At 41.4% G+C, this 22,219-nt stretch overlaps 1 long non-coding RNA gene across 1 annotated transcript; it reads right to left on the bottom strand.

The window, feature by feature from the left end:
- Positions 1–219: 219 nt before the first annotated feature.
- On the bottom strand, positions 220–9,538 carry LOC119159997 (uncharacterized). The gene is made up of 3 exons (XR_005108196.2): positions 9,502–9,538; positions 8,629–8,894; positions 220–301 (listed from the first exon to the last, which is right to left on the bottom strand). It is a non-coding gene; the product is annotated as an uncharacterized LOC119159997 (long non-coding RNA).
- Positions 9,539–22,219: the final 12,681 nt, after the last annotated feature.

The following is a 22,219-nucleotide window of genomic DNA, read 5'->3' as shown; positions in this document are numbered from 1 at the left end:
ACATTGTATGCTTGTATCGTGCATTTTTGTTTCTAAGTCTTTAGGTACTGTGTCCTTATGCTGGTGTGAAAGATTGTGGTGAGAGCTTTCGGCAAGTTCGAACTATGATTTAGTTTGGTCAACCATCTGTCACAAAAGTTGTGATGAAAGCATTCCGATTTTTTCTTCTTCTCTGTCACGTACCGAATAGGACGCATGTAAAAAAGACACAGTGACAAAGATCAGTACGAAGACATTTTAATATAAAGTGTTTCTTCTTGTAACACTTTAATCACAGTGGTTATCTTCGTTGAATAGATTTCTGAAAACAAGAAAAGAGAGAAATAAACTCAAGGTAAACAAAAAGTATTTGTTTAATGCCATATTTCACATATTCCTTGCCTAGACAAATATTTTTTTCTTTAAGCGTCAAACAATAGTGCCAAAAGGCTATTCCGTCCTGTCATACCAAAAGCTACACTATGACATCTGGATGTTATGTGAGCGTGCGCAAAACACAAAAAATTGTCCAGGCGGGCATGTAAAATCGAAATTTCGGGCTTTCAGTGATGAACGAACCTATCTATTCGGTAAAACTAAGGGGCCCAATAGTTTAAATAGTATGCGCCATCACATACTTCTCCAACTATGTTCACGGTGGACCTTTCAGCATTACTGCAGCGCGACACCGCCGTAATGAGAACTATTCCAAAATGTTCTTATTTGTTAAGTGAATGTAGTGTACCAGTGACACAAAATCTTCTTGCAGGCTATGCGCAAATGAATTGGACACCTCATCACGCAGAAGAACATAGCAGAGAGCATACATTTCTTGTATAGAAAGGTGAAATAGCCTGCCCCACCCAGACCATGCCCAAAGCTTAGACCATAGCTTCCCAGTCCGTAGCCGTATGTTGGTGCACAATGACCATGTCCGTAGTCAGCCATATGAAGAGAGGAAACCAAGTGCAGCGTCGTAAGTTCAGTTTGTGCCAGGAGCGCCTACATATTTGTCGAGTAGCCCTAGGGATAGCCAGTGTAGACAGCGAAAGCGCACGTGGCAAAGGTAAGGAGACAGCAGAAGCAGTCGTACAACCACTAGTAGTGTAGTGTAGTAGTACAGCCACTAAAAGAAGCAGACAAGCAGATTGTGCGCGTCGGTGAAGTTCCATTAAAAATATAAAACAGCGCATAGCCACTGAACCCAGGACAAAAGAGAAACACGCGGCACTGAACTTGCAAGTTGCAAGTTACAAGCTCAGCGCTGTGAGTCTCTCTTTTTTCCTGCGTCCTGTTTTTAGACGATTTTTGTTTTTTGTCATTGAAGCACGAACATATAGCCTAAACTCTCGGAGTAGTTTTCTGCTCGTTATGGCAGCTAACTGTTGAAAAACAGATGAAAAGATGGCAAATAGAGGAAGACATAAGTACAAACGAACTCAATATACATCAGAGTGACAAGGCTTTGCGCTGCTCTAGGATTTAGTACAAGTTGAGCGACCGTTCCTATTCATGGAGATTCCCGGTGGTTCACTTTTTCACAACAAATTATTTGATATATTTGTCCCTTCTTTTTTTCTTTTTTTATGGTTTTCGTCATCGTTGCGCAATGTGTCAGTTTGTTGTGAAACACATTTTACATCTCATCTTTTTTCTTTTTGTACTATCATCGAATAGTTTGAAAACTTTGAAAACTTGGGCTAAGTATATGTCCTAATGCAAAGCTTCCAAGTCTCCGACTGGTGGCCCGTTTAGAACAGCATGTTCACCGTATGCTGAAGTAGTTCCCTTTCTATGCAACGGATCTTAATAAAATATTCCGTTCTATTCAGCGCAACCATCCTTTTCTTACCATGATGGAATAAGGTTTCAGCAGGTGTGCTTAGGAGCAACTGATACGTCTCCATGCAGACAACCGCTTTTACAGTGTGGTCTTTACACGTGCACAGTGATGTACTGAAATCATGTTAACCATATTTATTCGCAGGGCCTAATTGCACAATTAGGGTGTCTCGTGTGCAATGGTACTTGATAAGTGTTGACTAAACTTTTGTAACAATTTTAGCCTTGGACTTGTTATGCAGTGCTGTGGAAAAATTCCCAGCATAGAAAGATGACACTTACCGCAGTACCTGACGAATCAAAATACTTCTAGCGCATATAATTTAGATGAATCACGATGTTTTTTATAATATTTCAAGGGTAAGACAACAAGCACATTTATGTGCTGTACATGTCTACTTCTGGGTTACTAAAATGGTTGACGATAAACAAACGTTCCTCTTGATTTTGGTTACACAGGTACAGGAGGATTTTTACTGCGGCTGTGTAGTTTAACCATAGTGCGTTACGAATACTTAACATATTTTTTCGCCAAGAAACGTCGACAAGAATTTTGCTTACGTTTTTGAAACCCGCATGTAATGCAATAATTATGAAGTATTGAACTTTTTCTTTCTTTCGAAAAATTCCCAATGGCACATTTATATTAAAATTTAAAATTGTTGTCGGTGAATTATTTAAGTGCTGCCCTAATTATTATCATTCACTCACATTCTCACTACATATTGTAACTATGTTTCAAGATGGTTTGTATACCAGCTATTTATAATTTTATGTAAGTTTTTGTTCATTGCTGCAATTCGTTTCCGTAATTTTTAATATACGCTTCTTGCAGACGTTTTCTATAATCCCTAGCCACGCACTTTGTGCTGCTGTTATCTCAAAACAGAAATTGTGAAAATTATAAAATCTTAGGCTTGCATTTTTAAAACTTGATTTATTTATTGAGAGGAACAGGTTAGGCTGAAGTATGTATTTTTGTACTCTATTTCCACAGGTAAAGAGAAGCGCTTACCACTGGGTTTGATAATCAGAAATATGATGAATATACGTATGACTGACAGTGTACTAAAGCGGCGGATGATCAACGGCTTACCTACATGATCGATCCTGAGAAACATTAAATTGACTTGCAGCTGAAAGAATACACCCATGCACCTATTTGTGTACCAGTTCTCAGCATATGAATTGCTATATGAAGGGTGGCAGTCTTGGGAGTGGCGACGGGTTGAAAAAGATGCCTTTGCCTCGCGAGCTTACTGAGGCATTCGCGAACCATTTTTCGCCCATTGCATAGTTTTGCTTACGGGTAAAGAAGTAGCGCAAGAAAGAGTCAGGTCGAATACCATATAGTTTTTTTGTGTGTGTGAAATTGCATAGCGTGGTTAGCCGGAAACAGTAGCCGAAGCTCTACATGAATGTTTTATTAAAAAGTACGAACATTTATATGAAATCAAATGCTTGCTTTGGAACAACCACGCAGTAATTACGAGAGTAGTGAAGAAGGTTGTCTTATAACTACCGCACAAAGAGCACTCTCGTATTTCCAAAAGGGATATACTTTCTCGTTCAATTGTGTGGTGGCCCAACATTGTCTGGTTCTTGAGAAAAATGGGCAACAAAAAAAATTTCTGACAGTGTCCGAGCATTCTTTGGGGCACCAACATTGCAGCAGTAAATGTGGTGTTTCAAAACCTCAAAAACACTGGCACGACGTCTTCGTTCGGTCATCCTCATTGCTTCTAAAAACAACCCCTACCTTTGATAACATTCCATATATATCTCTTGCAGCATTTTCTGTTGTCTTTATTATCTGATGTGTAGTACAATTTTTCTTCTTTTCAGCCTTTTGAGGCTAATTACGCTGGCCATATACAGTAATATTCTCTTCGTGAGCTATATTTAGATGAGTGAATATGTATAGTATTGAGGTAGAGAACATGTATATCTCTCTTGTTTGACTATTCAGAATGAAGTTATTTGAAATCAGAATCAGCAATGTACGCTGATTCCCACAATGCACACAAACTTAGGTTTTGTTCCAACGGTATAACAGAAAAACTCACATATTCATTATAATACCCTTTTTTGAAGACCGTGACTGAGAGCGACATGTTATTTTCTTACTTGAATACTATTACCGACATCTAGCTGTCACGCAACAATTTCATCCTTCACGGCTACCGTGAAAAAAACGGTTAAAATTGTTTCCACGCTAGGAACAATGCAGTTTCAAGTAGGACTGCATTCGTGGAGCCGCATTTACGCTCCTTCAGCAAAGTGCAAAAAAAACAACAACAACAACAACAACGTACAGTCCATTGGAAATGTGACAAATCTCAGAGCTTTTGCTATAAAAGGGTTGTCGTTTAGTCACAATAGTCAGTGTCTGCTGTGAACATCATTGTTATTTTCCACCATGGTAATAGCATAGCACTTCTACCGTAAATTGTGCGTAAGCTTTATTGCGAGCTACTATATGCATATGCCATTTTCGTTTCCCACTTGCGAAAAGCTTGTATATTGTTGTAAAGTATGCCGCGCAAAATCGGCAATATTTCTCATTCCAAAAGCATCTTCTGGCTTTTCAAAGGAAAACAAAATACAGCAGAAAGAAACACTAATTATTCCGAGACGTTAGGAAATGAGGAATTTGATATGTTTTAGAATGTAGCCCTTATAAGTCTTGAACACGGTATGTTTACAGTGAAACAAAAGTTCGCCGCGCTCAAAGAAAATACATTGAGCACTTGTTTATTCGGTCCTGTGTAACTTGGAAATCCGCATAATTGAAACGACGTTCTCTGGTTCTGGTAAGCACTCATATTGTTTATTTGCAGCGAATCCTACTTGCTATGGTTGTATTTGGCAGGACCCAGGTTAATTCCACCAATCCTTGGAGCATGTCGAAAAGAATTCGCCGCAAATGTGCACACCAAAGGAGTGAAATTAGCATTCCTTCACTGCCGAAACAACCTCGGTTATTGAAGAAAGGTGTAGTCGCGATTTCGAAAATCCCGTCTTAGGCGACCAAGGCTACAACGAGGCTTCAGCGACGGTGGAAAACTTTTTATATTCTTTTCTACTCAGTGCACGTGAAATATGTTGCGTCAGGTTCAAGCTCGTCGATTGCAAATATAGTTAAAGTGGCAAAAAATTTTGTTCAGTCTCGTTCTGTCTGCCAACCTTCAGAACCGCGTACTTGTCATCCATGATTGTTCATTAGCAAGACACATTTATTTAGCAGCAACTGCAGTTCCCGGCGTTTTCGTTTTGCCTCACAGAGCGTAGGCCATGCGAGTGCCTTCTGAACCGTGTGCACTATATGATGACCGCATCGTTAATAGCCTCAGTTTCGCACACAGCCGATGAGGCCTGCTGTGGCTCCGCTTTGTTTCTTTTTTTTTTACTTAGCACTATATATGTGCAATAGCGCCAAACTGAAAAAGAGTGAGGCCTTTTGAAGATGAAGAGCTCGAGCACCTATCCACAGGCTAGCATGAACTTCGCTTGTTCCATCAAGATGTACGAACAATCAGGAGGTGTTGATTTTCCCGCCCAAATGTATTCTCACGTGCACAAGGTCGTGCCGGCTGTGACGTAATAAGAAAACTGCATAGAACGTTTCGCGTTAGGAAAAAGTGGGTCTTGATCCATGCTCACATTGTGAACGAAGCCACAAATGACAAAAATTGATGCCTTTACACTGATCTTATGCATAATGAGTGCTAAATTTGCGTATTCGTCAAGAATGTGAAAGCGCACCGACGTAATATACATCAGTTAATTACTTCCGTGACACGTTCCATAGTTGGTTTATCAGGTATTAGGGGGATATTTTCCATTCTAATGAAGGATGAATTAACCAGCCTTCACTCGAATACTTTTTGAATACTAAAGCGTGATTTAGAAGCAAAATAAATGTGCGAGTGTATATTTATAAAACGCATCGTGAAAAGCCATGCAGGGCAGTTGGGAACAGCGTGCAGAAGACAAGTAATAGATGGGAATCGTGTAGTATAATAAAGTGAAACTGTTGTCTCATGAATACGCTACAGAATATTCATAGTTAACAAAAGCTTGTGATACGCATAGTTGTATACCTATATTTTCGCCACGCACTGGGCTCGTGTTTTTATGCAGTTTAATCTAGTACTAAATATTCTGACCACAAAGTATGATCAAACGACTAGGTTCATATTGTTACCACTTCTTTTACTGTGCTTATAGGTGCGTGCGTCTGTTATGCTGGCCCTGGCTAACCCCGTAATCGCTGTCTATTCCGGCTATCCCTATGGCTACACTGCTACAGCTCCTGCCACTTATGGTAAATACCAAGCTACTCTCTCTTCTCTGTCTTTATATGCGTATGAACTTTGCCATGGTGTGCCCTCCTAAGGCTACAGACTAGGAAGCTATGGCATGAGCACCGGAAATAATCTCGGCGGTCTGGCCTACTCCACTCTCCTGCACAAGAAGTGTGGGATTGTTACTCTATTTAACCCCGCAAGTGGCCGTATATTCAATTTGAACCTGGTACTGTTAGCGCCGCTAGAAACCGCGACGTTGAGTCGCTCGCCATCATGGCTACTAGGTCAAATAAACCAACGATGTCTAAAGTAACAAACCTCTATCAAAAACTATCAACAAATCGGAAGATTTGCCTAAAACCATGGGAAGGGCTTCCTTTTATGAGCGTCGGGCAAGTTGTAAGCACGAATTATATTTATTCACATAAACCAAAATTCTGTGAATAAAAGTTTTCAGCACAGAAGAGACAATGTTACAGCGTATGAGTCATGCGATATATTTCAGTGGCTATTCCTCTTGATAATTATTTTTGATGCTAGATATATAGGGTACTAATGGACCTTCTTAAAAAGGTGATTTTTCATACTTTTCATGCTTTTATCTCAATACGAGTTTATTAACATTCACTAAAAATATTTAGGTGATACCCTGTCGAGTAGTAAAAAAAGAAAATAAATTGCGGCTAAGACAATGTGGCTGTTTCACAAAACTTTCAGAAGTTGCATCTTTTTTTGCGTCTCTGCTAAGCCAATGTACGTAAAAAAAGTAATATATGGTTTGTGACATCACAAGAACAAAATATGAGAATAGAATGTTCTAAAACAGAATGTGTCCTTATACAACGTAATGTGTTCCTATACAACGTCAACAGGCAGACTACATACAACTTATCCCAACCTAACTTATGCTTTTCGCCAGAACAAGCCAATTTTTGGTCAAACATATTTCACTAAAATCGCCCTCATGCAGTTAGTTATCTCCCGCTCAATGTTTTGTTTGAGTAGTATCACTGGTGATTGAATTCCGGGCTGGAACGTTCAATAGGAATGACCCAGATGCGCCAGTTCTCGTCCGATCACCGAAGATAAGGAATGACCCACCAATGAAGGATAACTTGATTTCAGCCCTAAATTTTGTGAGAACTTGTATTGAAAATGTTGGTTTGGTCAGACTCTCGGTTATATAAACCGCAGTTTAGTTTGTTTTGGCTTCCTTACTCGCAAGTTTTTAAGTAAAATTTATAGCGTTAAGAAAGAGCGTGTTTTACAGAGCTGTCGACATCTACTTGAACATTCCACTTCTACTATGGTGTCTCGTCCCAATTGTAGTTTCTGTATCGTGTAATGATGTGCTGTCTCTGTATTTACCAGCACGTATGAAAGCACAAAACATTTTGTGAACATTCCTCACCTGTTGCGGAAGAATTATATTGGTGACGAGCCCTGTTGCCAGTCTAGAAACCCTTACGACCCTTACTCAACACCCTCATTGTTTTTTATAAATTCATCAACGAGAAGCCGGGAACTTCATTTTTCCGGAGCATGAAAATCTTGCAGTAAAGAGATTCAAACTCTGTGCTTTCGTTTTCATATTCCACACTAACACCATCAGTCTAAACACGTCCTCTGCAGGGCAAATGGCTGTGCTATGTTTTTCCAATCAAACCAGTCAAGTGTTTTCAGTGGCCACGTACCTGCAGACTGAATAATCTTGTCCGTTCACCTAATTTTCTGTCTCCATCTCACGCATTTTTTTTTTGGAACTTAGTCACTTGGCATTATTGACGAACGGTTATCCTGCCTACGCATTATATTCGTGCGTACCTATGTCTATTTCTTCTTCCTTATGTCAACAATGATATCCTTAACCCCCATCTGTTCTTTCACCCACGTGCTCTATTCCTGACTCTTAAGGTTGCTTTCATTTTCATTTCCATCACTCGCTGCGTTGTCCTCAACTGGTGTTGAACCCTACGTAGGTCAGTACTGGTGAGATGCAGCCGTTATACCTTCTTCTTGAGTAATAGTGGTAGAGTACCATTCATAATGTGGGAATGCTTCCCGAATGGACTCCATCCCATCCTTACTTTTCTGATTACTTTATTCTCGTGGTTCGGCTCCGTGTATACTACCTACCTTACGTATACATATTATTTTACAACTTCCACTGTCTGGTGCAAGCATCGCAAAGCACTGTTATCTTCCGAGACTGCGTCACATTGCTTTAGATTTATGCATATTAGTGTTTCATAACAATGACAGGTAACCCCGAGCAGCTCCAAAATATACGAAGGTGTTTTTGCTGAAGGACGACAAAAATATGTAAAATAAGTGCTAACCCAGTTATCAGAGCTGAAAATAGCTGCATAATTAAGGTGGTAAGGAAAACCAGCGCTCCTATCTGAGCACATGATAGAAGTTGTTACGAGTGCTTTAGTTGGAGATTTTAAAAACCACTTATTCTCTTTCCAAGAGGTAAGAAATTAAAGTCAATCACTTGTCTTTCAGAGGAGCACTGGGTGGCCGAGAACACGAGCACCGCATACGTGGCTTAGACTTCAGCTACCCAAAGTAGACGCCGAAAGCTGGCACTCCGTATCTGAGGCCGCGATGAAAAGCCGGGAGGTGATGCACAGTAGATGTCGATGCCAGTTGATTGTGGTAAACGGAATACGCTGGCGTGGCCAGTGGGTGGCCGAAGGGAAAGCCGACAAAGGCTGCAAAGGCAAAACTGGCCAGACACAGGAGGATGCAAGAGCGGATCTGCAATTTAATATTTTTTGTCATGAACACGGGTGTAACAAACAGCGGGTTGATGGTGTAAATGTCCATGCCAGCGTTGGTCAGAAAGGTGTGACATATTACATTGGGATCGAAAGGGGTAGGAAAAAGGCTGAGACACTTGTAAGATAACACAATAAACAATAAAGCGTCAAATGAAGCATTCGTTACTGAACAAGTTTTTATCTCAGCAATAAAAGCAACAGATCCTCTTTTTTTTCTCTATGCGTCTGTACCTACTGCTCCCAGTAAGGTCCCTTTTCATATACAGAGTACTATCGAGCTATGCAGCTACTGAACAATTCACTATAGAGGTTGTGTTGCATTATTCGAATTCTCTGAATTTCTTTATGCCCGAAATTGGTATTGCCAATGAAACCCACACTAACACGCCCACGCAATGACCTAAGCTTATACTGCCACCTAGGAATGTGTAAGCATGAAATAATACACACAAGTAAAGGAAATTGTTGCCCCACTGGCGCATAAATAAGTGGTTGTGAGGCCTAGAATAACAAGCAAATCATTTCCAGAACGTGTCTAGCAAAAAAGCTGAATTATATCAACTACATAAAAAGAATTGCCTTACCATGATTGAGTAAAGGGGCGTGTTTTGGAGACGAGACTGCTTATGATAGTGTTATTACGCTTGCAGTCCTTTTATACTACTTCATCCATCGTCGAACATCGCACTACTGTAAAAGCCCCCAACAGGTTTCAATGTGATAGCTATCTAGAAGTTTAAATATAGTATAAGAATCGAACCCCCTTTTTTATGAAATTGCTGCGGTACGAATCGTTTCACGCGCAGAAAACGCGTTAGAAGTTTACGATGGTCTAATGCTTGCTTTGGTTTGCATTGAACTGGGATGTTGACACAGTTTAGGCCACTGGATATGCCTATCTCGCTTCTGTAATTTATACTGGTCACGTCTTCACCGCAGAGTATTTCGTTTAGTGGCGTTCCTACAGGTTTTACAAATAACGTGTTAAGCTCATTGGAGCGTTTTTAAGGCTCCTGGATATTTGGATGCATGCATAAGCTGGTCGATGAGGCTGTCGCTGGAGACAGTAGTATGTGTTTCTAAAAGGGGTCTCGTATTCCTTGAATGCTCACCGTGTTTCAGCTTTGATATAGACAATCTCAGTTGACAAGGCGTTGGCTCCAGTGACAACCCCAGTTTAAAAATGTTCATATTTACTGCATGTGTAACTTCACATCCATACGATGGCTTTCATATTAAGTAAGCACAGTTCACCTTGATCAAAGAGTAAACGCACCTTTGTTTCGAAAGATGCAAGTACGAGATATACTTTTTTTCCTTTCAATACAACTCATTTTTATTTTTCAAAACACGAGAAACCAAGACCCCGTGAGGGTGCTTACTGGAATATTGGATTTCGCACTGTGACAACAATATTGTGCGAGTATATCATTTAGGTTTTATTTGTGGCATGCAATGAATAATAGTGATAGTCGAGCAGAAACAAAACAAAAAAGTCGGCCGTAAGCACACTTGGACACACTTCCAATGAAGATTTGCCGTAAGATTCTATGTATCTGCTTATTATCCTTCTTGCATGGCACACGTTGTGATCAGTATTGTGGGCCGTTACTGTCGGAAGTTTTAGTTGCCCAGAAACCATAATCAGCGTCGAAACGTGCCAATCATACGGATACCGTGGATGGTTTGAATTCCGGGGCGAAGTCGGCTTTAGAAAAGTGTACCTGGACACGTACAGGCGTTGCGTAAAAAACGTTCTGCTGACTCTGACTACCTCTCAACATCTTGTTGCAAGTGTCTCGTGTCTAGCGAGAACGCGAGTTCAAGAATATTCATATTCACCGCGTAATGAAACATTCGTGTGTATTCACATCCATCAGCTGCAATTGTCACTCTAATACGCCATGTATATATAGTCGGTGTCAAGGACAATTTAGTGTGAACAAACATCAAGCCATGTTGTTTCATAACGTTAGTCTAAATAGGCACTTGCGTCAGGTCAAATATACACTTTTCAGGAAAAGGCTGGGATGCATGCAAATCATCCCTGATTTCAGTGATTTGTCTCAGCATATAAAATGGCAGCAATATCATTAGATACATGAGTATAGCTCATCTTCAGAGCCACTAGGACACATTCCACTATGGTAATATTTTGTTCCTTTGCAAGAGTGAGTAGCTTTAGCTCTAAATCATCGTAGTCTACTGGTCACCATTCAAAGCTCAAGAGAGCATACATTTTCAACAAAAGGGCACGAAAAATTTAAAGAGTGTCATGAATACTGAAGTAAATTACAGTATCTTGAACACAGCGAGTGCGCATTGCTTTCCATCGATATTTTATGGGACAAAAAATACAAGAAAATTATTATATTGCCCCAAAATAAAACTACAACAAGTTTCTAGAAAGCTCAGTAATGGTTGTATTTTATTCAGTTTGTTTTACTAAACGTTATATACTTCTACAAGAGATCAATATGAAGATCCACGTAACGCAAAGAATGATATTTATTTTTACTAGCAGAATTATGCCTGCCTTCTCCTTGCTCGGGCAACTTGTGTCTTTGCCGGATACGCTGGCTACCCGTTTGGATACTCCCATATTTCACGCTGCCTACTACGCACCACTTGCTTCAGCGCCAACCAGGCATCATGCTCCCAGCTTTGGCTATGATCTTGGCTGCGGTCTTGCTGCTTACGGCTGTGGACTCGAAAGCTACGGTCTAAGCTACAGATACGGCCTCAGTGGCCTGGGCTACAGCAGCTTCCTCCGTAAGACATTTGTGCAGCCACTGCATTACGTTACATGTGTATTGTGTTACGTGTGTACGAAATCTTAGTATATTCCGTTAGCTTGTGCTCTGTAATTACACTTTGGTACAATACGATTTACTTTCCAAAATAAACGTCTACCTACTCAGAAGCTCCACCTCAGCTAATCCAATCACACTGCAGCCTTCCAGTTATCACAAAAAAAAAGCTTTTAGGCTTTAATGAGAAATCTCCCGTATGCTATTGCTTCCCTACCAAAGAACACAGTGCACTAGTTTGTAATGAGAACCAGGCTTCGGTTTTTAAATGCGAAGCATTTCTTAATGAACTTCGGCGACTTTAGGCGTCTCTATCTATCTATCTATCTATCTATCTATCTATCTATCTATCTATCTATCTATCTATCTATCTATCTATCTATCTATCTATCTATCTATCTATCTATCTATCTATCTATCTATCTATCTATCTATCTATCTATCTATCTATCTATCTATTTATCTATCTATCTATCTATCTATCTATCTATCTATCTATTTATCTATCTATCTAGCCGCCTACAACTTTGAACTCTCCTGGCTGTTTGGATATTGGTATAGATACCAAACTTAGTATGGAATAACATGTCTGTATGACCACCATATGTTACTAGTGGTGACAGACTTATCGGTTAGCGAAGATTTCTTGGTGTGGGTACGGGACTTAAGAAGAAACTTGTGGAACCGTGCAAAGGCTAACAAAGAATCATGGGACAAAGTTTCACTAGTCTATGATAAAGTACGAATAAACAATGTCTGGTACCAATGGGATGATGCAAAAAAAGACAAAGTTGCTGTACGTAACAACTCGAGTGCTTCTTCAATTGAAAAAAAAAAGCAGCGAGTCGAAGCACCGTCACTACGCCCTCGGCACCCAAATCAACCCGCCAAACCATAGTCTTCGCCAATGTGACCGCACGAAGCATTCTAAATAAATCCGAGGCTGTTTAATCGTTATTGCTTTGCATGAAACTCGACTTCTTAGCAATAACCGAAACATGGCTCACACATGACGTTAGGAATTTTGAAATTACACCGCCCGGCTATGTTATCGTACGGAAAGATAGAGCAACACGTGGAGGAGGCGTGGCCATCCTTATTAACAAAAAAATACCTTACACTGTTATGCCTGAAGCTTTCGATGTAGAGGCAATATTCTGTAAACTGATGTTTGGTTCACGTAACGTTGTTGTAGGATGTGTTTATCTAAGCCCCAATTCCGGAACAGATAGTTTGCAAGCCCTGCATGGCTACATGCAACGACATGTTGCTGGTGCAAGGGTTATCTTGTTGGGGGATTTCAATCTCCCGACTATTAACTGGGAAATATTACGAGTCCAATGCGCACGCTCGGATATACTTTTTGATTTAATGTTGTCTTTTAACCTCAGCCAGATCGTGAAAGAGCCAACACGTGTTCAAGGAACGAAATCAAACATACTTGACCTGATTTTTACAAGCGACCATTTCCCAACACATGACTCTAAAATTGAAATAATGACCGGTATATCAGACCACAAACTAGTTCTATGTACCTCCCACATTCAAAGAAGTAAAACTGATTCAGTATCACGGACCACATTAGCGGACTTCGTAAACGCTGACAATAAAACTATAATTGATTATCTTTCCTTTCAATTAGAGTCATTCGTAAATGATTCGGGTCATCCCTCCGCCGATATAGATACAGTGTGGCAATTATTTTAAAAAATTACGGCATATTCACGGGGTGAATGATGATGAATGGGCGAAGCTCCGGAGGGATTCATCGGTAAACTGTGAATCTTCCGTGTAATTCGCCCAGTCGATCATCATGTAAAGACGTGAAGAACGCTGTGTGTGTATATACACAAATCAACTTTTATTTGTTCATAGACGATGGATGGCTTGCGATGTCCCTTGCCTCGCGCGCTCGCCCATCGGGATTCTGTCTGCGAGCGCGAGCTGCTGCCGCCTTGCGCTCTCTCCGCTGTGCAGCCTTATCCATCCGGCGACTCCGGATGGATAAGGCTTCAGTTACAGAGACTGATTCGAGGTGATTTTCGTCACATGAGTCAATATGGGGTAGTTTACCGTCATCGATAGTGAAAACAGATGTAAAGTACGTGTTTAAGGACTCTGCTGTTGTGCGGTTTGTTCCCGTGATCGGTTTGTCAGTACGTTTTTTAGGGTTAAGATAATCCCAGAATTTTTTGGCGCGTTTTGAATAAAGCTCGATAGAACGTTTTTAAAATAGTGACATTTCGCCATCTTAATTTTAGATTTCATTTGAACTATGGCAGTGCAAAGTGAATTCCTAGAAGGATTAGGTTTATGCTTTAGCGATTTCCTAAGTCTTTTAACCCTGCGTTTGGCATGAATAACGTCTCGCGTTATCCGTGGGTTATGCTTATTAGTTCTTTTTGTTTTTACTGGTACGTAATTGTGAAGGCAGTGTAGTACAATGTTTTAGGGGCGAAGCTCCTTAGGGCGTGGGCTGTGCGTCCCCTGTAGCCTGTTTGTAGCCACCTCTAGTTTAGTTCTTGCAGGCTTCACTAGATGGCGGTACCGTCCCCTGTATGTAGCCACCTCTAGTTTAGTTCTTGCAGTGTTCACTAGATGGCGGTACCGTCTCCTGTATGTAGCCGCCTCTCGTTTAGTTCTTGTAGTGTTTACTAGATGGTGGTACTTGTAGCTGATGATGAAAAGATGCAAGATGTTATAAACTAGAAAGCGGTACTTGTAGTTGATGAAAGACGCGAGATCTTATAAAATAGTAATGATGTCACATATGGCGCGTGTCATTGGTTGAAGGCAATCGTTCGATTTAGTGCGGCGACGTACGCTAGGGGGAACGTTGTAATAAAATCCGTTCGCTGTTGGCGCGCGCTCGGAGTCGCCGGATGGATAAGGCTGCACAGCGGAGAGAGCGCAAGGCGGCAGCAGCGCGCGCTCGCAGACAGAATCCCGATGTGCGAGCGCGCGAGGCAAGGGACATCGCAAGCCATCCATCGTCTAAGAACAAATAAAAGTTGATTTGTGTATATACACACACAGCGTTTCTCACGTCTCTACATGATGATCGACTGGGCGAATTACACGGAAGATTCACAGTTTACCAATGAATCCCTCCGGAGCTTCACCCATTCATCATCATTCACCCCGTGAATATGCCGTAATTTTTTTTATTTCGTGCATTGCCAGGCTGCTATCATATTTGCATGTCTACTGACCTTGAGCTTTGTTCACCTGCTTGAATGTGCAAAATATGTTTGATTGGTAATTACATTTGAACTTAATGATGCAATTTTTTTGGAATGTGCCAATCCTGATCCCTCTGTCTCATCTTCAGCTCAAGGTAATTTAGGTAGATAAAATTATATAAAATAAACCCGTCTACAACGCTTCCTTCTCGCTCCATCGCCTGATGCTTTTGCCTGCTACCATGCATTATGAAATATCAATCATATAGCACACATTTATACATATAAAACATGTGCAGAAAGCGGATAGCGCTTGAGTAAAGGCGAAACAGATTGTTACTAAAGTTCACACTTACTGCCAACATGTTATATTTGCTGAAAAACTTTGTTACATAACATTTAGCTTAGGTTATTGTTTTCACGAAGCCATTGTCAAGTAGAATGTTCGGGCAAAGGAATGGTCGGGGGAAGGAATGTTCGGGCAAAGGAATGGTTAAGAATATGCGGATACCTTACAGTATTGCACCACCATTTGCCCACCCTGCTTCATACAGAAAATCAAAGCGTCTTTGCGAACCCACAAACTGCACAAAATATATGATAATTTTCTTTGGTGATTGGATGCAACATGTCCTCATGTCTTTTATAATATCACAGCCGTATATGTAAAAAACCACACAGCAAATCAGATTCTGCGCTTTATTGCTCAAATGCGAGGTTCTCTGTTCACGCTTATCATTAGAAGTCGCCTCCGGCTGGCCATTCCTCAGTTTCTGAAAAGAAGGAAATGCAATTGCCTTTAGAAGCGTATAGACCAAATAATCTTTCAAGCAGTGAAGTGACGGGAGGTATACGAAGCAAATCTGTTATGTTGCGTCAGAAAGCACTAAAAAAGTCTGCCTAATAAAAGTTCGGTTGTTATATAACTCATTATCCTACTCTGCTAAACAAGGAAGAACGTTTTTTTATTAGCGTAAGTCAATATGCCACGTTTAGAGTTTTATATTTTATATATAAAGAAGTGCGGCGATGGCATAGTGGTTAGAGCATCTGCCTCGCATGCAAGAGGTCCGTGGTTCAAATCCCAGTGCCGCGCAGTTCCCAACTGAAAAAAAAAAGATCCGCGTGTTGATAGAACTGCATTAAGAGGCCTGAGGTGCGGCCTCACCGGTAACCACCGCCGGGAACGCACTCCCTCACCAGAGAAGGATTGGCCACCCTGGTGCAGTATCTGGCCACTACCTCTCACATGCATACGTCAAATAACTCACGGCCCTCAGTTCCCAGTAGCTGCGAAGCAACTGACCATGGCGGTGGTCAGATCTGCAACGCAGAAAAGGGTGCTAAGAATCTCTGGACTACAGGCCACCTTTGGAACCTGAGCTTGGCAACGTTTAACGCTAGAACCTTATCTAGTGAGGGAAGTCTAGCTGTACTATTCGAGGAGCTAGAGGGTGTTAAATGGGATATAATAGGGCTCAGTGAGGTTAGGAAGACAGATGAGGCCTATACTGTGCAACAGAATGGGCACGTCCTTTGCTATCGGGGCTTGGCAGACAGAAGAGAAGTAGGAGTGGGGTTCCTAATTCGCAGAAACATAGCTGGCAACATAGAGGAATACTATCGCATTAATGAAAGAGTGGTAGATATTGTATTTAAACTGAATAAAAGATACCAGATGAAGGTAGTACTGGCTTACGCGCCTACATCCAGCCATGATGACGCTTCAGTTGAAAACTTCTATGAAGACGTGGAATCGGCAATGAGTAAGGTAAAAACACAGTATACTATAGTGATGGGCGACTTTAATGCAAAGGTAGAGAAGAAGCAGGCTAGAGACCAGGCAGTAGGAGATTATGGCATCGTCACTAGAAACGCCAGAGGAGAGCTACTAGTAGAGTTCGCAGAACGCAATAATTTGCGGATCTTGAATACTTTCTACGAAAAACGAGAAAACCGCAAGTGGACATGGAGGAGCCCTAATGGCGAAAATAAGAACGAAATAGACTTTATAATGACTGCACACCCAGGAATCGTGCAAGATGTGGAAGTGGTTGGCAATGTACGATGCAGTGACCATAGAATGGTACGGTCTCGATTTCGCCTAGACTTGAAGAAGGAACGACAGAAACTGATACGCAAGAAGCCAATCAATCAGCTATCACTGAGAGGGAAAGTACAGGAATTCAGATTGTGGCTGCAGAACAGGTACTCGGCTCTTAGTGAGGAAACCAACCTTAGCACAGATACACTGAATGATAATTTTATGAGTATCATTACGGAGTGTGTAGTGGAAGTAGGAGGCAGGGTAGTTAGACAGGACACTGGCAAGCTTTCCCAGGAAACGAAGAACCTAATTAGGAAGCATCAAAGCATGAAATTGTCAAGTACAACAGACAAAATAGAACTGGCAGAGCTTTCAAAGTTGATTAATAGGCGTAAAGTATGCGATGTAAGAAGGTATAACATGTAGAGAATTGAACACGCTCTGAAAAACGGAGGAGGCATCAAAGCAGTGAAGAGAAAACTTCGGATAGGCAAAAGTCGGATGTATGCACTAAGGGACAAAGAAGGCAAAATAACTCCCAATATGGATAGGATAGTTAAAACCACGCAGGAGTTTTACAGAGATCTGTACAGTAGCCGAGATAACCACGAACTTAATACTATAAGAACTAGCAGTAACCCAAATGACACCCCACCAGTAATGATAGGAGAAGTCAGAAAAGCTTTGGAGAGCATGCAAAGAGGCAAAGCTGCTGGTGAGGATCAGGTAACATCAGATCTGCTGAAAGATGGAGGACAGATTGCGTTAGAAAAACTAGCCACCCTGTTTACGAGGTGTCTCCTGACGGGAAGGGTACCAGAATCTGGGAAGAACGCTAACATCATCTTAATACATATGAAAGGAGATGACAAGAACTTGAAGAATTAGAGGCCGATCAGCTTGCTCTCTGTAGTATACAAGCTATTTACAAATGTAATTGCTAACAGAGTAAAGAAAACATAAGAATTCAATCAACCAAAGGAACAAGCAGGATTTCGAACAGGCTACTCAACAATTGACCACATACATACGATCAATCAGGTAATCGAGAAATGCTCAGAGTATAACCAACCACTATACATAGCCTTCATAGATAACGAGAAAACGTTTGATTCAGTAGAAATATCAGCCGTCATGCAGACACTGCGGAATCAGGTCGTAGATGAAGTATATATAAACATTCTGGAAGAAATCTACAGGGGATCAACTGCTACCATAGTGCTTGGAAGGATGTAAGGCGGGGGGACACAATCTCCCCATTGCTATTTACCGCGTGCTTACAGGAGGTTTTCAGAAGCCTAGAATGGGAACAGTTAGGGATAAGAGTTAATGGAGAATGTCTTAGTAACCTGCGCTTCGCCGATGACATTGCATTGCTGAGTAACTCAGGTGACGAATTGCAACTCATGATAACGGAGTTAGACAAGGAGAGCACAAAGGTGGGTCTTAAAATTTATCTGCAGAAAACGAAAGTAATGCACAACAACCTCGGAAAGGAGCAGCGCTTCGAGATAGGGAATAGTGCACTTGAACTTGTAAAAGACCATGTCTACTTAGGGCAGGTAATAACCGCAGAGCCTAACCACGAGATTGAATTAACTAGAAGAATAAGAATGGGGTGGAGTACATTCGGCAAGCACTGTCAAATTATGACAGGTAGATTGCCACTATCCCTGAAGAGGAAGGTATATAACAGCTGTATCTTGCCGGTACTTATCTACGGAGCAGAAACCTGGAGACTTACAAAGAGGGTTCAGCTTAAATTGAGGACGACGCAGCGAGCAATGCAAAGAAAAATGGTAGGTGTATCCTTAAGGGACAAGAAGAGAGCAGAGTGGATTAGGGGACAAACGGGGGTAAGGATATCGTAATTGAAATAAAGAAGAGGAAATGGACATGGGCCGGGCATGTAGCTCGTAGACAGCATAACCGCTGGTCATTAAGGGTAACTAACTGGATTCCCAGAGAAGGGAAGCGGGTTAGGGGGATACAGAAGGTTAGGTGGGCAGACGAGATTAAGAAGTTTGCGGGCATAAATTGGCAGCAGCAAGCACAGGACCGGGTTTACTGGCGGAACATGGGAGAGGCCTTTGTCCTGCAGTGGACGTAGTCAGGTTGATGATGATGATGATGATGATGATGGTATAAAGAAGCCACCTAGGAGCAAGTTCTACTTTTTAATAGTTATTCAAAAGATAAAAAAGCTGGTATTTAATAATATACAAGTTTAGGTGACTACTTTAGGGACCGAACACGTATTACTAAAATGCCTGTTCAAAAAGCATTCGTTATATAGGATGAAAGTTAGGTGTGATAAATTTAGCTTTGCGGAAAGAGATAAATAATAGTTTTTTGATAGTGGACAGATGAACTGGTTCAGAATATTATGCAGCTGTTTTATGTGTATCTTCGAAAATTCTTGCTTACATCTTTTGCAATTGCATGGCTAAAGCATCGTTATGTACTGCAGTGCACATTATTCTGAAGATCTCACTAGTTGCGGCAGTTTAATAATTGATGACGATAAGATGGTACACAAAAATATGATCAATTTTTTTAGCCATTCAGCGATGCGGCCCATGAATATTCCGAAAGGAAGCTATTTATCATTTTATGATTCCATCTGCAATTTACAATTTGTTTGCTAGCGTGCATCAAAACATATAAACTTGACATCAGAAAATGAATTGTCACCAGCAATACAAAAAGTCTTTTAGGTTCAACAATATTGATGAGTATAAAATAATATTCCAACAGAAAAGCTTCATGCAACGAAAGCAGGGTGTTCACTCACATTTCTTGCGCAGGAAGGTGCTGTAGCCCAGGCCACCGAGGCCGTATCCGTAGCTCAGGCCGTAACTGTGAAGTCCATAACCGAAAGCTGGATATCCGTAGCCAAAGCCATATACAAAGCCTGGAGCATGGTGTACGGCGGACACCGAAGTGAGTGGTGCGTGATAGGCAGCGTATGCTGGAGCAGCTTGGGAGTAGCCAAACGGGTGGCCAGCGTAGACAGCAAAGGCACAGGTGGCCAAAGCATGAATGACACAGGCTCGGATCTGGCAGTGAAATGAGTATCACTAATGTTATGACACTGCTCTTAAAGAGTACCTCGATTATTGGTCGAATTGATGATTGGTTCATATGGAGGGTTTAACGTCCCAAAACCACCATATGATTATGAGAGACTCCGTAGTGGAGGACTCCGAAAATTTAGACCTCCTGGGGTTCCTTAACGTGCGCCCAAATCTGAGCATAGGGGCTAACATCATTTTCGCCGCCATTGAAAATGCAGCGGCCGCAGCCGGGATTCAATCCCGCAACCTACGGGTTAACATCCGAGTACTTTAGCCACTAGAACACCGTGCGGGGCGATGTTGGTCAAATTGTCGAGTAAGCTAAAGGCGATGTGTGCATGCAAAATTATCACAAAGTTTTACCATCACATTACATTGTCTGATTGTCAATTGATCATCTACGTCATGACCATTGATTTGACATGACATATGGTACACACTTTCCAAAGCACGTTTTTTGACCAGAACAGAATGGCACCTGGGCCTCGACTCACGTACGGCTAAAAATTATACAATAAATAACTCGATTGCAAAAGCAGTGTTCAGCCTTTCTGTATTCGAGCCTTGAAATTTCTTTAAGCCCTTTTGACTAGCAAGTTTCAATGTATCGCCTTGAGTTCACAGCTCAAAATTATTTTAAATCAGAATGTCAAGACCGGTGTAGTCTTACCATAGTGTAGGGTCTCCTTGGCTCACCAGTAGAGTGACTGATGAGTCTAGCAGTAACTGCACGGCCCTTTTATACCAGGACCTGCTGACAACGTCCCTCTGTTTTTCCCTGATCATCGTATTCTCTTCCCATCGCGGTGTATCCCCGACCAATATAGTAGCATACCTAATGTATATTGCGAAGCATGCCATGATCCACATATCTTGCAGAGCATGCTTCGCTGTACATATGTCTTGTGTCAGGGCGATTGCAGTGGCCAATATGCGCCTACCATGAAACATCTTGCTGTTCACACATATACCTCCAGACGCAGCCGCTTTCGACACTGTGTTTTTATTGCTCGAAACCTGTGCTACGGGGGTGCTCATTATGCCAGACTAGTGGCATTCTAATCGCTTGCAATGTATTCGTATTGTTGTCTCGTCATGGCGCAAGTAACTGTTTATGTCTGCGTTTAATAATCAAACCGACAGCCGTGTACTTTCGTGTAGGCAATGTTTCTCATTCAAAAAGAAGCTACAGCTCAGAGGAACATGCCCATGTACAGTCGTATCTTTTTTACCATCCTTACATTACCTTATTTTTAGGAGATGCTGCTTTTTATCTCTCATCTACACTACCCTCACACTCTCTGCTTGTCGTTTTTATTTTACATAGTAAGAAGATAGTTTATTGTTAGGTTGCATTATTGGTTGTCTGCCCGCATACAACGTTGATGATGAAAACATGGTGCGCACCCTCCGATAGTCAATAGTCCACTTCAGACTACTACAAGCTCCAGTGCTGTCATGAAGTAGTTAGCGAACGTGTGATTGCCGAAGAACTTTGCGATCTAAACTGAGAAATGGAGAGGTCGTCTAAACTAGTGATTATAATTCCTGAGCAGAATCTGCTTTGGTGGTTGTAATGAAGTTCTTTGCGGTCAGTTCATGAGATCTGGATGGCAGCTACACACAAAAGGAGCTTCAATATGTGCGGTCTTCAGTAAAACAAACAAGTTCACCAGGACCAGATGGAGATATATACGCTGCACTTGCTAATTTGTGCGAGAAAGGAAAACACACCTGTTGGACATTTACAATAAAGTAGGCAAGAAGAAAAGGTCCCGGAAAGTTGGAAGATATCAGAAGTAGTACCATTGCTAAAACCAAGAAAGAGCTTTATGCAGTTGGAGTCGTTTAGGCTGGTTAGTTTGACAAGTTGTATTTCGAGAGTGATAGAGAAATTAATCAATGAACAAATTTTATGGTGGAAAGACATGAAACACTTCTACCAGAAAACATAGCCGGCTTAAAAAGAGGTTGATGCAGAATGGACTGTATTTTAGACTTGGTCACAGATGTGGGAACCCAACGTAAGCAAGGAAACATCAGTGTGACTGTATTCCTTGATGTCTAACGAGCATATGACACAGTGAGTCACACTCACGTTCTGGAAGGCTTGGCGTTACAGGAATTCAATGGCCAGGTACGGCGTTAGATGGCTGACTTCCTGAATCACCGGTAAATTTTTGTAT

This window comes from Rhipicephalus microplus, chromosome 3 (assembly GCF_043290135.1).
Source record: "Rhipicephalus microplus isolate Deutch F79 chromosome 3, USDA_Rmic, whole genome shotgun sequence".
Classification (NCBI taxonomy): domain Eukaryota; kingdom Metazoa; phylum Arthropoda; class Arachnida; order Ixodida; family Ixodidae; genus Rhipicephalus; species Rhipicephalus microplus.
The sequence above is the reverse complement of the archived record's forward strand: the minus strand, read 5'-3'. Positions and strand labels throughout refer to the sequence as shown.